Genomic DNA, 18,078 nt, shown 5'->3' with positions numbered 1-18,078 from the left:
CCCCTGCTTATTTCTTTTAATTAAACAAGCAAGAGACTGTTAGCTTCAGGCTTTCTTCATATTTTTAGTCCCTACCTAATCAGTGATAGGTTACCTTAGTATATAAATAAACCACAGCCTAATTGGGGAATATCATGTGGCCGAGTTTCAGCCAATCATAGCAGCCAGGTTTAAGCAATCACAAGTACACAACTTATGGCATCATACCAAAATGCTCCATAACATCATGGCCCTCAAAGTCAGCACCTAGTTGTAGCCAGTCATTTGGGTTCTCTACTTCACATCTGCCTTCATCCTATAAAAATCCACTGCTCACAGTGCCAGGGAAAACTATCTGAGCCTGTTTTGGTTCTGGATGCTGCTAAATTCATGAGTTACCATATGGTCAAAGAAACCCTGTTAAATCCAATTTGTCTATACTTTTTCTAACATTTCTATTGCACCAGCTAGCAGTATGCAAGACCTTCACCTTATTCACCTAAAGGTCTATGGTCACTAAGGCCCCTGAACCACCTAAGAAAATAACATCCCGTCTTGACACACATGATCTTGGGTTAGTTTAAGTAAAATGGTAAGTTATGTTTTGAGTCTTCTGGATGCAAAATTTATACAGTTGACCAACATAGCCCAAGGAAAATGAAAAAGACACAGGCTGAAGCAATCTCTTAAAAATGGGAGGGAATTTTCCTGCGGACACTAATCCCTGGGGTAGGGGGCAGTGATAAGGACACCCCTGTCTAGCCATGTATTAATTACTTTGGCACAGCTGTGACAAAAATATCTAAGAGTTGGAAGTGGGGGAAGATTTATTTCACCTTGCGGTTTCAGGACTCCATTTACAGTCACTTGGCCTCATGCTGTTGAGCAGGAAGGAGTGTGTGGCAAAGGAACCACAAGTAGGAGCTTTAGACAAGATAATGCCCTAAGGACCCATCCCCAGGACCTCATTTCTCCAAGTAGGCTTCATCTCATACAGTTTCTACAACCTCCTTTCCCAGATAGTGCCACCAGTTAGGGATCAAATCTTTAAAACATTAACCTGTTGGGGACATTTTATATTCAAACTGTAAGAGACCATAAACAATGATTGTACAAAACGGTAATGAAAACTTCATTTCTTATTTTCCTGGGAAGACACTTTGTTGTAGTAGCACCCATGGTCTCCTGCCTGACCCCGACTTTTCTCCATTAGAGAGTCTAAAAGCTTGGAGATTGTAGTAATTAACTCCTTCCTTCCTTTCTTCCTTCCTTCCTTCCTCCTTCCTTTTCTCCCCCCCCCCCATCTTTTTCTTTCGCCACAGTCTCATGTAGCTCAGGCTAGCCTGGAACTTGCTGTGCAGCTGAGGATGACCTTGAACTCTCTGTCCTCCTGCATCCCACTTCTCAAGTGCTGGGATCACAGGCATGTACCACCATTTCTTTAGCCTACATTTCTTGACTGGGTGAAACTAATCTCAGAAAATGACAAGCAGAATCAGTTTGTGGTGGCACACATACCTGTAATCCCGGCACTGAGAGGTGGGGGCAAGGCGGATCAGGAGACTGAGGCAACCCAGGCTATAAAACAAGTTCAAATCCAGCTTGAGATAAATGAGACCTGTCTCAAAAACAAGCAAATCAAATCAAATCAAACAAATACAGAAATTTAGAAGATTATAAGCATTAGAGAGCATATCCTTTTTTTTTGGTCCCAATTCAAAGGAAGCAGAAGTCCTTGGTAACCTGTGCATTCTATAGATTCAAGTGTTCTGCAGATGAACAATGCAACATTTGGAAACAGGTGGTAGAAGAGACCCCATTTCCCTCCCAAACCTACCTACGCCATGCTGCCCAAATAGCTCAAACTATTTTGACTGTCACCAATCTACTTCATCTTATTTTCTAGCCCTTCAAACCTCAAACGAGCGTCCTTGGGGGAACAGAACCAGTGGAATGTTTGTAGTTAGAAGGAGATTTATTAGCCAATTTACAAGATCAGAGACTGACGATTCCCACAGTGATTACCCCTGGCCTAGAGAGGTAGGAAATTTGGTGGCTGTCATTCCAAGAAGCTGGACGCCTCAAAAGAGGGACCAGCAATGCAGTGCCAGCTTGAGGTCAGAGACCTTGTACTAGAGGCCCAGTGGTACAATTCTGTGTGAAAAGGCCAAAGAAACTGTCATGTGATGTTCCCATGAATCAGCAGCAACAGCATAAAATATTCCTGCTCAAATAGGGCAGAAGTGAACTTCTCTCTTCCACATACTCATTCTGAGTCCCTGGAATTTTGGATGCTGCTGCCCATGCTTAGGGTGGGTTTTCCCACTCAACCCACTGATCCATATGCCTACCATCTTTGCAAACAACCTAAGAGACACATTAGGAGTATGTTTCATCAACTTTCTAGTCATCGCGACATTCCGTCAACAACCAATATTAATAATCATCACAAACTGTAACATAAATTCTAACACATTTTCCTCAAAGGCTTCTTGTCAAAGGTTCTGATTCTACCATATGACATTTAAGATTTAAATGGTCATTCAGATACTGGGGGCTCTGGGTCTGAGGCTACGACCTCCCTCAGTTACCCTGTTGGTAATGTCCCATGTCATAACACTAACGTGCTTGGGGGTGTTGGACAAGCGTTAAGTGAAACTCCCTATGACTGTAAAGCTGCAGGAAATGCTCATTGTGTAATGAAGTCCCATGAGAGCAGACACAAGTCCCCTCCCACCTTTTGAGCCCCATCCCCATGCAACTCAGATCCCCTTATCCCATGCCAGCCTTACCTATTTATACATCTACCCAGGCTCCTAAAACACCAGAGTTGAGCCTAGGTCCTCCTTGTTCCAGCATGGGTACTGGAAATTTAGCATGGGTATCTAGCTATAAAGAATGCCTTTCTTGAGAATATCACATAGTTCCATCTGAGGTGATATTTCACCATCTTTATCATGCTGTGACCAAGAGACCTGGAAAAATTTCTTCCAGCTGCATAGAGACCCTTAGCATATGCAAGTTAAGTCTCCAGTTGGGCCTAATTTGTTCTTTTTCTTGGAGCCCATGATCATGCAGGCACATTTAATTTTTTAATATTTTATGTACATGTTTTGTTTGCATACATGTATATATCACATACAGAGATCAGAAGAGAGCATTAGATTGCATAGAGCTGGAGTTAGGGATGGCTGTGAACCACCATGTGGGTGCTGGGAACTGAACCTGGGTCCTCTACAAGAGCAATAGAGCTCTTCATCACTGAATTGTCTCTCCAGCCCAAACAAGCACATTTTTTTAAAAGCAGTTTTATTGATTCTGACACATTTCATCCTAGCACACTATTTTAACATGGAAAGTCTTTCCAGTTAGCATTAACAACCTCCCTTCACTAAAAATAAGGCAATATGTTTCTCTCTCCCGACCTACTCTTCCTTTTTCTTCTGTCACTTCCACATATACATGCATCCACACACTTGCAGACAGTGTAGCTTTTTGTGGAACTACTCAGCCTCTGTATTTAGAAATAATGGTCAATCCGGCCTTTTCATGGAGTGGAGAACTGTACAGCATGAGTCATTCAGCGGAGACCTGAGCACATCTGGAACAGTCCAGCCACTGTGCTCAAAGCATCCCATCTCACTTCCAGGCCTTGCTTGTGTATCAGCTAGACACTTGACAGGAAATGGATAGTACAATCAAAGTGTCATTTGAGGCTACTGTACAGAGAAACTACACAGGATAAAAAGCCCCAGAGCTAGCAACCAGGCCACCATGACAGACAGACAGGACTGAAGGGTGGGGGAATTTGGGAAAAGCAAACACAGAGGAGCTTGTAGTGCCAGTCCATAGAGACATGTCAAGGAGGAAGCTAGACTAGCAAGTATCCGAGCCTCATTTCCCTCTTTGATCCTGTAGTGTTCTCCTAACGGCCAATGTCAACGATCAATAGCAAGGTCTGGAGCCGTGCTGTGTAGCTTGAGTTTTCCTGCCTGGCCCACAGTCAGGGCAAATCTCTCTCACCCGCCAGTCCCACAGCTGCTCAGACCCGACCAAGTAAACACAGAGACTTATATTGCTTACAAACTGTATGGCCGAGGCAGGCTTCTTGCTAACTGTTCTTACAGCTTAAATTAATCCATTTCCATTAATCTATACCTTGCCACGTGGCTTGTGGCTTACCAGGATCTTCACATGCCGCTTGTCATGGCGGTGGCTGGCAGTGTCTCCTCACCCTCAGCCTTCCACTTCCCAGAATTCTTCTCCTTGTCCCGCCTATACTTCCTGCCTAGCCAATGGCCAATCAGTGATTTATTTACTGACCAATCAGCAACACACTTGACATACAGACCATCCCACAGCAGTGCTGGGCCTGCAGTTTGAGGAGGGAGTTATCGTTAGGTCTGCGTATCTGTAGGCTCAACCCTGGGAGAGGGAGACAGAGAATCTTCCTCTTGAAAAAATATTGGTTTTTATTTATGTGTATGTATATATCCCATGTGTGTGTGTTCTCAAAGGCCAAAAACGGTAGTCAGATCCCCTGAAGCTGGAGTTACAGGTAGTTGTGAGCTTCTAGATGTGAGTGCTGGGACTTGAACTCTGGTCTTCAGCAAGAGCAAGAAATGTTCTAAAACTCTGGCCTATCTCTCCAGGAAAGAGGTAGGGGAAGGGAGGAGGATGAGAGAGAGAGAGAGAGAGAGAGAGAGAGAGAGAGAGAGAGAGAGAGAGAGAGAGAGAGAGAGAGGTGGGTATCTGTCTTCAAAGAAATCCCAATCTTGGGTTAAGAGAGCTCATTTGTGTAATCAAACTAAATCAAGCTCCCAGGGCAGAAAGGCTGCTAGGTAGTGTCATCAATGAAAAGATGTTCAGCACAAACCTGGGAGGTCCTCATTATCACATTGTGAAATATCTTCTCCCATTAATTGCACTAGTTCCTCTACAGTTGCTCCAGAAAGCAAAACTTGACCAAGTTAGAGTTCTAAGTACAATGTTCAAAGAGTTAAACAAACACACACACACACACACACACACACACACACACACACACACACACACACTCACTAATTCTCCAGGGAAGCAGGTAGGTGATCTTCAGACCCTCACTCTCCCTCTGTCCTCCAAATCTAGTCCCAGTCTCCTCCCCAGCTCCATAGCAGACCACCTGCTGTGGCCTCTCTTCCCTCTATGCCCTCATTTCCAGGCAACTAAGCAGATCTTGGTGGCACATCCTGCTTTCCTCACTCCTGTGGACCCTTTCAGCCTCACAACCCCTTTTAGCCCATCCCCATTCCTAAGTATCAGCTTCCAATACCTAGAAACACATTCTACCCAGAACCCCCAGTGGCCATTCCTGGAAGAATCTCAGAAGCACATAATAATCAAAACACTAAATGTTCACAACAAAGAAAGAATATTAAAAACTGCAAGGGAAAAAGACCAAGCATATAAAGGCAGACCTATTAGAATAACACTTGACTTTTCAATGGAAACTCTAAAAGCCAAAAGGGCCTGGACAGATGTGCTGCAGACTCTAAGAGACCACAGACGCCAGCCCAGACTACCATACCCAGCAAAACTTTCAATCACCATAGATGGAGAAAACAAGATATTCCACAATAAAACCAAATTTAAGCAGATCTGTCTACAAATCCAGCCCCACAGAAGGCGCCAGAAAGATAACTTCAACTGAAAAGGTTAACCCCAAAGGAAAACACAAGGAATAAATAATATCAGACCAGCAAATCAAAAGAGGAGGGAACCCTACATCACAACAACAAAATAATGGGAATCAACAAACTCTGCTCATAGATAACCCTCTATAGTTATAAAGATAACTCGGGCACCCAAGTTCATAACAGAAACACTACTACAGCTAAAATCAATAGTGACCCTCACACACTGATAGTAGGAGAGCTCAATACCGCACTCTTGCCAATAGACAGGCCAGCCAGACAAGAAACTAAACAGAGAAGTGCTGGTGCTAATTGATATCATAAACTAAATGGACCTAAGAGATATTTACAGAACATTTCACCCAAACACAAAAGAATATGCCTTCTCAGAACCTCATGGAACTTTCTTCAAAACTGACCACATACTTGGACACAAAGCGTTTTAAACAGACAGTTCTAAACTTGAAATAACACCCTGGCATTCTATCTGACTACCATGGATAAAAGCAGGAAATCATCAACAACAAAAAGCTGACAAACTCATGGAAACTGAACAACTTACTCTTGAATGAAAAAATTGGTCAAACAGAAATCAAGAAAGAAATTAAACTTTCTATAATTGAATGAAAATGAGGACACAACACATCCCGAATTTGGGAAATGATGAAGGCAGTTCTAAGAGGCAAGATCATAGCCTCTTAGATCATAAGTGCCACATTTAAAAAAAAAAAAGGAGATATCTCATATTAGTAACTTAACAGCACACCCAAAAGCTCCAGAACAAAAAGAAATAACACCAAAAGAAGTAGACTGCAAGAAATAATCAAACTCAGGGCTTACATCAATAAAATTGAAACAAACAAACAAACAATACAAAGAATCAATTAAACGAAGAGTTGGTTCTTTGAGAAAATCAGTAAGATTGACAAACTCTTTGCCAAATTAACTAAAAGGTGGAGAGAGAAGATCCAAATGAACAGAATTAGTGATGAAAAGAGGGATACAACAACACTGAGGAGATCTAGAGAATAATGACATGCTTTTCAAACCTGTACTCCACCAAATTGGAAAATATAAAAGAAATGGATAATTTTCTCCAACTACCAAAGTTAAATTAAGATCAGATTAGCAATTTAAACAGACCTATAACCCAAGTGTAATATAAGCAATATAAGCAGTAACTAAAAGTCTTCCAACCAAAAAAAAAAAAAAAAAAGCCCAGGGCCAGATGGTTTTAGTGATGACTTCTACCAGACATTCAAAGAAGCATTAATACCAATATTTCTCAAAATAGAAACAGAAGAAGCATTGCCCAATTCTTTTTATGAGGTCACAGTTTCTTGGATATGTAAACCACATAAAGACCTAACAAAGAAAATTACAAACCATTTCCCCATTTTCCCTACAAAAATTCTCAATAGAATACTTGCAAACCAAATCTAAGAACACATCAAAAAGATTATTCATCATGATCAAGCAGGCTTCATCCCAGAAATGCAGGGATGGTTCAACATTCATAAATTGATAAATGTAATCCACCATATAAACAAAGACAAAAAAACAAATAACTATCTTATTAAATGCAGAAAAGGCCTTTGATAAAAACCCAACATCCTTTCATGATAGAATCCTGGAGTAATTAGGGAAACAAGGGACATACCTTAACATAATAAAGACAATTTACAGTAAGCCCATAGCCAACACCAACTTAAGTGGAGAGAAACTCAAAACAATTCCACTAAAATCAGTAACAAGGCTGTCCACTCTCTCCATACCTATTCAATATAGTGCTTGAAGTCTTAGAGCAATAAGACAACTGAAGGAGATTAAGGGGATACAAACTGGAAAGGAAGAAGTCAAAGTATCTTTATTTTTCAGATGATCTGATAGTGTACATAAGTGACCCTATAAGTTCCACCAGGAAATTGCTACATCTGATAAACACTTTCAGCAAAGTAGCTGGGTACAAAATTACACAAAAACCAGTAGCCCTCCTATACACAAATAAAAAATGGACTGAGAAAGAAATCAGGAAACAATAACTTTCACAATATCCTCAAATAATACAACATATCTTGGGATAACTCTAACCAAGCAAGTGAAAGACTTATATTAAAAAAAAAACAAAAACCAAAACTTTAAGACACTGACAAAGGAAATTGAAGAAGGTATCAGAAGACCTCTCACATTCATGGGTCAGTAGGATTAATATAGTAAAAATGGCCATCCTGCCTGTGGGAATTTGAAAGAAAATGGCCCCCAAAAGGAGTGGCACTATTAAGAAGTATGGCCTTGTTCGAGTAGGTATGGTCTTATTGGAGGAAGTGTGCCACAGTGGAGGCGGGCTTTGAGGTCTCATATATGCTCAAGATATTGCCCAGTATCTCAGTCTACTTTCTGTTGCCTTCTGATCAATATATAGCCAGTACCATGTCTACCTACACATCACCATCCTCCCCCCAATAATAATAATGGACTAAACCTCTGAAACTTTAAGTTGCCACCCCAATTAAATGTTTTCCTTTATAAGAGTTGTCGTGGTCATGGTGTCTCTTCACCATGAATAGCAATAGAAACCCTAACTAAGACACTACCAAAAGTAAGCTACAGATTCAATGCAATCTCCATCAAAATTCCAACACAATTCTTCACAAATCTGGAAAGGACAATTGTCAGCTACATATGGAAACAGATAAATCAAAAAACAAAAACAAACCAAAGAACAGGTTAGCTAAAAACCATTCTAAATAATAAAAGAACTGCTAGAGGTATCACCATCCCCAATCTCAAATTGAACTACAAAGCTACAATATTAAAAACAGCATTGAATTAGCACAACAACAGACTTGCTAATCAACATGATAGAAATGAAGTCCTAGACATTAGTCTACACACATATGAACACCAGATTTTTTATAAAGAAGCCAGAAATACACATTGGAAAAAAGATAGCACCTTCAGCAAACGATGCTGGTCAAACTGGATGTCTTCATGTAGAAGAATGCAAATATGTGTATATTTATCACCCTGCACAAAACTCAACTCCAAATGATCACAGACCTCAACATAAACCCAGATACATTGAATCTGAATAAGAGAAATTGGGGGATAGTCTTGAACTCATCGTCTTAGGAAAGACTTTCTGAACAGAACATCAACAGCATGGATACTAAGAACATCAATTAATAAATGGACTGTCATGAAACTGAAAAGCTTCTGTATGGCAAAGGACACCATCATTTGGACAAAGTGGCAGCCTATAGAATACAAAAGAATTTTTACCAACTACCCATCTGATAGAGGGCTAATATGCAAAATATATAAAGAAGTACTGCTGCAGGCCGCAGGAATATATCATAAGAACTCAGCTGGTTATGGCAAAGTCACTACCTGGAGGAATCAGGGAATTCCTCCAGAGGAAGCCAAATCCCAAGGAGTTTTTGGTGTTACTTGGTTTGTTATATATCAGCTGTATTCTGTTATGAAAATCATGTGTGCCTTCATAGTTTTCCCAATTAACTTTTCCCTAAGAAGGGCTAACAGTGTGGACTGATCACTCTCTGGACATACACATTCCAGGTATTTGGAGAACAGCCTCAAGAAAGGCTTTCTCTGGAATCAGATTATCTCCCTTAGCCACTTTCAAGGACTACAGGAAACACCACCCAGGTGGGCGCCCAACTTCCGAGGATAACAATGATAACAGCCCACCTGCAAGTCTCCTGACTTAAATTCCACAAGGAGACACCACCCAGGGGGGCACCCAACTTCTGAGGACTAACAATGATAGCAGCCCACAGGCAAGTCTCCTGACTTAAGGTAAATTCCACAAGGAGACACCACCTAGGAGAGGTGGACGTTAAGTAATAGCTTTACACAATTTAGCTCAGACCCTCCCTTTATATACCGGGACTTCCGGGGCACAGGATGGAGGAGAGAAAAGAGAATGGAAGAACTAGATGGGTAAGAACTTGAGAGGAACAAACTGAGATGGGGAAGAACTAGATTGAAGGGCTAGAAGAGAGGACTAGAGGAACGAGATGGAAGATGAGGAAGAGCCAGATGGGGAAGAACAAGATGAGGAAGACCCAGATGAGAGAGAAGGAGATGGGAGAGGAGCTGATAGGGGAAGAACTAGATAGATGAGAACCTAGAAGGGACAGAACTAGATGAAGGAATTAAGATAGAACCTAGAGGGGACAGTAGATAAATATAGAGAGAAATCAGGCAAGAAAGGAGCTAGGCATGAGAGCAGAATAGAAGCTGTGTAGAGAGAGAACTATCACAAAATAATAAAGTGTATGAACTAAGGAGTTTCATGTACATAGATTCATTTCTTTTCATCAAAGATTAATATCAGCTAGTTGTAGATTCTTCCCGGACCCTGGGAGGGGACTATCAAGGGGCTGGACCTCCAGAGTCCCTGATAAAGTACAAAAACTGGACATCAAGAATACAACCCAATGAAAATATGGGGTACAGATCTCAACAAAGACCTCAAAAGAGGAAACTCAAATGGCTAAGAAACACTCAAAGAAATGTTCAACATCCTTAGTCATCAGGGAAATGCAAATCAAAACTACTTTGAGATTTCATTTACAGCAGTCTGAACAGCCAAGATCAGTGAAACAAATGACAGCTCATTCTGGCAAGGGGAACACTCATCCATTTCTGTGGGGGTAGTGCAAACTTATACAGTCACTATGGAAATCAGTGTGGCAGCTCTTCGGGAAGACAGGAATGAATCTATCGTAAGATCCAGTTACACCACTCTTGAGCACATACCCAAAGAAAGTTCATCTGACAATAGAGACACTTGCTCAACCATGTTTACTGCTGCTCTATTCACAGTAGCCAAAAAGTGGAAATAACGTATATGTCTGTCAACAGATGAATGGGTAAAGAAAATGTAGTACATTTACACAATGGAATATTAGACAACTGTTAAAGAATGAAATCATGAAATTTGCAGGTAAATGGATAGAAAAAACCATCCTGAGTGAGGTAACCCAAACCCAAACAGAAAAATATGGTATGTATCCACTTATATGTGGATATTAGGTGTTAAGTCATTGATAAGCAAGTTACAATTCTTACAACCATAGAGGTTAGATATAGAGTAAGGAACTAGAGGAGAGGGATGGAGTGCCCTAAGAAGGGGAAATAGAATAGATAGTTACTGATGGATGGGGGTGGGACACTTGTAACTGGAAGTTTTTCTGTGTCCCGGCCGGCCGATGGTAGGGACAAATCTCTCCTACTCACATCCCCCAAGTAAACACACAGAGGCTTATATTAATTAAAACTGCTCAGCCATTAGCTCCGGCTAACCACTGAGTAGCTCTTACATTTAAATTCAGCCCATTTCTGTTCATCTATGTTGCCACTTTTTCCGAGGCTTTACCTGCGTGCCATTACATGCTGCTTTCTGGATGGCGGGATGGCATCTCCTCACCCAACCTTCCTCTTCCCAGAATTCTCCTTGTCTGCTTATTCCACCTATACTTCCTGCCTGGCTACTGGCCAATCAGCATTTTATTAAACCAGAGTACAAAAGCATTATCCCACAGCAGACACTGGAATGGAGGATCAAATGGGGGGGGGGGAGATAGGGGGTTGAAGGAGGAAATATGGGGAGGGAAAGCTAAAACTAAGAGTCATTTGAGGGAGTGTATGGAAACCTAATACAGTAGAAGCTTCCTAAAATACATCACTTATCTAGGTGATCCAAATGAAATTGTCAAATAATGGGAGAGACAGAGCCCCAATTGGACATCTCTCATCACTAAATGAAGCTTCTTCCAGTACCAGGAATGGGTACATCTAATCAAATTGTTGGCGAGAAGGGTCCCATGGCAACCCCCAAACAACCTAGGCTAATGCCAGGGCTATTGGGTGCTCTCCACAAACTTACAGTAAGGCCATATCACTGAAGACAATACCTATGCAACTCATTGAACACGAAGAAGTCAAGCTGGTGCCTAACAAGCCTTCACCCCTACTGAATAGTTTTGAGGGTGCTGGAAGGCACTCTGTTGGCTACAAAAGGAAAAATGTAAACACTAACCCAGCTACCAACCCTTCGATCTACAATGGTGACCTGCTTTCCAGATACATGGGCACAATAGTGGCATGAAGCTTATGGGAGTAACCAACCAACATCTGCTTTGACTTAAGGCCCACTCCATGAGATGGAGCCCATACCCAAAGCTGCTTGGGTGGGCAAGAACCTGACACTAGATAGCCCAGGGACCTAGGAGAAAACTAAATACTACTGTTCCGCTGAAGGAATGTAGCAATAAAATGACTCCTAAGGACATTTTGCTATACTCATAGATCAGTGCCTTGCTCAGTCATCATCAGAGAAGCAAATGGGAACAAATACAGAGATCCACAGCCAGAAAATAAGCAGAGTGAGAGGCCTTGGAATACTCGGCCCTAAATGGAATGTCTCCATCAAATCTGTCCCCTTAGGGCTCAGGGGATTCTGCAGAAGAGGAGGCTAAAAGAGTGTAGGAGCCAGAAAGGATGGAGGACACCACAGAAACAAGGCCTTCTATAACACTGCACTATTGATGTACATATAAACTCACAGAGACTGTGGTAGCATGCACAGGGCCTACAAGGGTCTGCACCAGATGGGGCTCTAGAATTGAAAGAAGAGGACATACATCCCCAATCCATAAGCTATCTCCAGTTGATTCCCACTTGCAAATGAAAAATTAGTTTTCTCCCATGGAGTTTCACTGGGGAAACAAACCACTCTTAAGGGCAGGCTGCATGTCCAGAAGTAGATGGCCAACAGAAAATGAACTCAATGGCATCTTTGGAGACTCTGGTCTCATAATGTTGAATCAAGGATTTAAAAAAACAAACAAAAAAAAAAACAAAAAAAAACCTTATAGGTCCTTTCCATATATATTATACCTTCTGGTTTGGGGTTTTTATGGGATTCCTGTGTGTGTGTGTGTGTGTGTGTGTGTGTGTGTGTGTGTGTGTACACACATGTGTGCATCTATATGTGTTTCTTGTGCTTTTTCTTTAGCTCTTTTTCTTCTATTTTGTAATATTCTGATTTGTTTGTCTTGTTTTTATCTTACTTTATTATTATTCCTTAGGTGCCTGTTTGTTTTCTAAGGTGAGACAGAAAAGGTGTGGATCTGGGTGGAAGGGGAGGTGGGGAGGAACTGGAAGGAGTAGGGGGAGGGGGAACTCTAATCAGAATATATTGTATGAAAAAAATTTATTCTCAATAAAAGAAAAAAACCAAAAAAACCGATTCTCTTAGTTATTTAAAAAAAATCCTGTTTTATTTAACCTGCCATTGAATAAAGAGTTAAGATGCCAGAATTAGTTTTTTCCTTCTTTTTTTTAATTAAGAAATTTTCCATTCATTTTACATACCAACCACAGATTCCCCCTCTCCTCTCTCCTCCTGCCTCACAGCCTTCCCCTCAAGTCACCCCTCATTCCCACCTCCTTCAAGGCAAGGCTTCCCATACAGAGTCAGCAGAGCCTGGTAGTTCAGTTGAGGCTGTGTAAGGTATCCCACTATAGGCACTGGGCTCCAAAAAGCCCGATCATGAACCAGGGATGGATCCTGATCCCACTGCCAGGGGGCCCCTTAAACAGTTCAAGCTAAACAACTGTCTAGCCTATGTAGAGGGCTTAGTCCAGTCTCATGGGGGCTCCACAGCTATTGGTCCACAGTTCATGAGTTCCCACTAGTTTGGTTTGGTTGTCTCTGTACATTTCCCCAGCATGATCTTGATGCCCTTTGCTCACAGAATCTCTGCCAGAATTAGTTTGAAAGAAAATGTGAAGACTGGCTTATACTATATAAGCAGTCCCAAGAACACTGAACTGAATATGCTAATAAATGTAGAATTGGTGAACACCCAGTAAGGCCATCGGGTCAGACTCTGAAGTTAGGTTTTCTACAGAGGAAAATCAGTATCTCTATAATTGAATTTCTTTTGTATTATTATTAGTTTTCTACAAGCTAAACTCCTCAAAATACCCCAAGGTGCACAACCCTACTGGCTTAATGTGTCCAGTCCTCATCTGGTAGTCAGTTTACTCAATGGAAAGGACATACATTAATCACCTCTCGTGTGTAAGCCTTGGGAATGTTTTGTTTTGCTTTGTTCTGTTTTTAACATCTCTCTTCTGCCTGGAGGCCTTTCAGACATTTAAAGACCAGAGACAGCTCATTTTTCTCTTGGAGTCAGGTGCCCAGATTGGCTGCAGGTGTGCTAGGAACAGAGGGTATTTTATTTCAGTAACAAAAGGGAGAATTAAACTCGGGTATCCTTAAAGCCTGGGGGGCAATATTTACTGTAAGTCCTATTTACTCCCTACATTACTCTGAAGAAACTCTTTATTGTAGATTTTCTCTGCTCAGAAGAAAAGGTGGGGCTATACATAAACAGCCACAGCAATGAGCTAGCAAAATAAAAAAGGAGGGTGGCAGCACTCAGACAAGTAGTATGCAAGGGTAGGTTCTGATGCAGCACTGTGTCAACATTACTTGAGACAGCAAGTTCATTTGGTCCAAATACTACACTTTTGCATGATCATTAAGTTAGAATGATTAGAATCAGTTAGATCATTAGAATCAGAATACAGATAGAGATATTTCAGGCACAAGCCATATGCATTTAGTAGCTCTAGCTGGTATGTGGTGACTCTGATGTCAGTTCTGCTTTATTACCAGTACTGTCCGGCATAGGAGCTCAAAGTATGTGCTGGACAGACTTGGGCCAAACATCGGCACAGTCACATCAGGCTAGGGAACCCAGGGGCTGACGTGCCCTCCCAGGCTTTCCTGTTGATAGGGGAGGTTTTACCCTGCCTAGTTCCAGGTCCCCCATTGGGAGCCATTAAGCTCACTCCTTCCAGCCTAACGAGGCAAGCGCAGAGCACTGCACAGAAGTGCCATACTTTCTTTATGCTCTGTGGTGCTCTGAATTTTAAAATTTTAAAAATTTGCTATTGTTCAAATAGCAAATCTGTATGAAGTTTGTTTCCCAATTCTAAGGTAGGCTGTCCAGCAGGTCACTGATGTGGGCTTGCAGCAAAACAAGAAACTGGTAGATAGACTAGAAAAAGACCTAAAATGGGACTGGAGAGAAGAGATGCCTCAGGCTTAGGAGTACTTGGTGCTCTTTTAGAGGATGTGAGTTTGATTTTCAGAACCCACATAGTGGCTCACAACGGTCTGTAACTCCAGTCTCAGGGGACCCAGTACCTCCCAGGGCACCAGGCATGCACTCATACACACACACACACACACACACACACACACACACACACAGAAAAAAAAAGATAATTTTTTTTAACATAAAAGAGGCCTAAAGATAGGAAAAGCCAAGGAAAGGAGGAAGTGTGGGGAAAACAAGTGAGTTACACTTAAAAAAATATGGAATTGGTTTTCTTTGATGGAAAAACAGCATGGCTCACAGCAATGTTTTCATTTTAAAAAGTGATTTAACTACAGAGATCTGGGGCTGGGGAGATAGCCCATCTGTTAAGAATACTTGTTGCGTTTGCAGAGGACTGTATTTTGGCTTCTAGGATGCACATCAGGGGGTTCACAACTGCTTATAACTCTAGCTCCGTGGGCACCTGCATACACGTGCTCATACGCACAAACACGTGCATACACATGAATAGAAATAAATTTTAAATAGCAATAATTACGAAGATTTTTCTGGTAGTAATTCAACCCAGAGAGGTCTAAAATTATCAACTGACAAATTTATCTTTCAAAATAGAGAAGATTGGTGTCTCAATCAAAGTACTCAATGTAACCTTTACAATCCTATCTAACTCCTTTACATATTTCAACACAAAGAGATTACTGTACAAAATAATATACAAATCCCTATTATGTAGTTCTGTAATTAATATTACCAAGGTTAAGAATCAGGTCTGAGTACTTAAAATACCAAAAGTTACCCAAATTCTAATTACACATGCTATAGGAAAGAAGCTTCCCTGATTATGGCCACATTTTACTTCCCCGAGCACCAAGTGAGACTGACTCCTTGGACACCACGGCATTTTACAGAAGGCCCACTGTAGCCTCGTTATGAGCAGTAGTGAAAAAACCCAGGTCAGACCTTGGCCTGTGATAGGCCTTAATAAATATTTGCTAATTTTTGTAAATATGATTGGGCAGAGAAAAACATTGTTGCCTAGCTCCATACTTTCAGATTTATTTTCCTTTTGGGTCACTGAGATATGTGGAAACAACTGCCAATGTGACCGAATCAGGAAGTCAGGCCTTTAGGAAATGATTAGGTCATGAAGGTTCTGTCCTCGGGAATGTGATAATGCTGTAGACAATAGCCTTTACTTAGCATTCATTCACCTTTGTCCTCTGTCTCCATGGACAGTTTTTCACCTACTGGGAACAGTGATGGTGAAGGCACCATCTTAGAATCAGAGAGGTTAGCTGAACGGAGACACCTGATGGGTCAGTGCTTTGATTTTGGACTTCTTATCCTCCAAAACCATCAGGAATGTTTGGCCCAGTCACGGGTAATATTTTATTGTGGCATGGACAGAGAAAGATGTTTGCAGAGGGAAAGGAAAGACATGAGGGGACCTTTGGAGACAGGCTAACCTGAAAACAGGTAACGTTTTGCCCAAATACAGAAGGAAAAGTAATACTTCAAGAGACAAGGGAGGGGTGTTAAAAAAAATGGAAGTGAAGAGAGGCATGAACCACATTGTAGATTTGGTAACAGCTCAGGAAAGGGAAGGAGCTCGGCCTCTGGAGGTGTGGGCAGAAACTGTTGCCAATAGTTAAGAGCACCACGCTGGCTGCCAGCATTTCCAGTTCTGGCACACGTTACAGTGTGGACGCACCTTGAACATATTATGTAACTGGCATAAGCCAGTCATGAAAGGGAAAATACTGTGTCATTGCTCATGTATGAGGTACACAAACAGTCAAATTCATAGACTGAGAGCAGAATGCAGGTTATTTGGTTTTGATGCAGAGGGTGGAGAATGGGAAAGGATTACTTGGTTGATTACTGAGATGGTGAATGTTCTGGGGAGGGTGCCTGGTGATGGTTGCATACCCAAGGATTGCACACCCAAGGATTAAAATGGTAAAATGTAGTTTTTACCACAGTTAAAAAAAAGGAACTTAAAACGATATAGAATTTGAGGAGATAATTTAAAAACTTTCCTTCCTAATCACTAAAAGTAGGAATGTAATTTCCTTGCTTAAACTCGTATTCTTTGGTTTTGTGATGGTACCCTGTGAAAAAAACAGTACCGGATTTACAGAAGGAGGTGCAGAGAGAGCATCTAATCGGTCTAAGAGCACAGAAAATGTTTCAAAGAGTCCTTGAACCAGAACAAACTTTTTAGGCTCCAAACACCTTGCTTTTCTTTTTTCTTTCTTTTTTTTCTTTTCTTTCTTTCATTCTTTCTTTCTTTCTTTCTTTTTTTTTTTTCTTAACCAGTCCACCAGTGGCTTATTTCGATACTTCCCCTTCCACCTACCCATGCCTTTTCTGGATAGATCAACTCAAACAAACAAACAAACAACAACAACAACAAAGAATTCCCTCCTTTATCCGCAAAGAAGGGTTCTGTGTTCAGAAGTGCGAGAAGTCTCAGGTTCTGCAGAATGAAATCTTTGTTTACCGTTGAACCACAATTGATATTTTTTGTGAACTTCGACTCCCTGCAGGAGAGACCAAAAAGCGCATTCCAGAGAACTGAGGATGCAACAGGGCATCACTTCACGCGTTAAGAGAGCAGAAGGACCTCCGGGCCCGCAGCCGCGGCTCCCGCATAGCCGCTTGCTCCCCGCAGAGCGGGGGGGGGGGGGGGCAGCGCACACTCGTGCGCAGGCGCGCAGCCTTGTGCTCCGCCGCCCCGGCTCAGTGGTCCCGGGGTGGTGTCCCCGCTGCTCCCGGAGTCCCTGCCGGCTCCTGCCGGCTCCTGCCGGCTCCCCAGCTCCACTCTCCAGCACCAGCCCCGCCGCCGAAGCCAAGCGCGGCCCTTCCCTGACCCCGGGTGGCACCATGCCAGGGCAAAGTCCCCGAGGGTGTGCACCCCAGTGTCCCAACCCCTGGGCGGGAACGGCGGCGGCAGTGCGGGGAGCTGTGGCCAGCACAACCCGCGCAGTCCTGCCGCGAGCCGCCGGGTCCCCCGGGAGCCTCCGCCGCCACGCTAGGCCCGCACCGAGGAGCCGCGGCGCTCAGGGTCCGCGCCGCCCCGCACCGCCAGGCCCGCGCCCCGCAGCCCGCGCCCCTCCGAGGCCCGCGCCCCCGCACCGCCAGGCCCGCGCGCGCTCCTCCTCCGCGCCCCCGCACCGCCAGGCGCAGACCCCCGCCGCCCGGCCTGCCGGGCGAGCTCACAGGCCCGCGCCGCCGCTACCGCCGCCGCCGCCGCCGCCGCC

Source organism: Peromyscus eremicus, chromosome 2 (assembly GCF_949786415.1).
Source record: "Peromyscus eremicus chromosome 2, PerEre_H2_v1, whole genome shotgun sequence".
Lineage (NCBI taxonomy): Eukaryota > Metazoa > Chordata > Mammalia > Rodentia > Cricetidae > Peromyscus > Peromyscus eremicus.
The sequence above is the reverse complement of the archived record's forward strand: the minus strand, read 5'-3'. Positions refer to the sequence as shown.